The following is a 646-nucleotide window of genomic DNA, read 5'->3' as shown; positions in this document are numbered from 1 at the left end:
TAAAATCGCCAATCCCTTAAACCTAACCTAGCCGGCGACTTTAACCTAATCCCGACGAACCCTAATTCGACCTAGCTCGCGTTCCAGCTCGTCAGGAACCGATCAGCTCCATCCCTAAGGTGTTCCTGATCCTAGACGACCTCAGCTTCCGTTCGCATCACAGCCAGCTCGTGTTCCCAATCAACCAGCTCGCAATCCCGCAGCCGCTTAAAAATTATATAATGATGTTACAGACTTATTTTTTAGTAAACCCCTATTGATGTTGAGATTCAACCGGAACTAAAAAATAACTTGTTTTTTATTGGTGCATTGTTTTGGTAGTTTCCTTTCTGGCACACACAACTCTGTAGCTCCCATCATGTTGAGATTCAACCGGAACTACAAACAAAGGTATACCGATTAATCTAAGAACATAATGATCAAACCCTAAAACCCTAATCCATTATTATGGAAATCCAATGTTCTTGATAAACCCTAAAAATTGGTATAACGTAAAACTGATCATCTTATAATCCCTAGATTGAAATCGATTCCATTAGAACATGTTGATTGATTGTTCTGATCTGAATTATGAAAACCCTAAATCTTGGAATTGAAAACCCTAAATCTTGGAATCGTAAACCCTAAAACCCTAAAGCTTGAAATC

This window comes from Brassica oleracea, chromosome C6 (genome assembly GCF_000695525.1).
Source record: "Brassica oleracea var. oleracea cultivar TO1000 chromosome C6, BOL, whole genome shotgun sequence".
Lineage (NCBI taxonomy): Eukaryota > Viridiplantae > Streptophyta > Magnoliopsida > Brassicales > Brassicaceae > Brassica > Brassica oleracea.
This window is presented reverse-complemented; position numbering follows the sequence as displayed.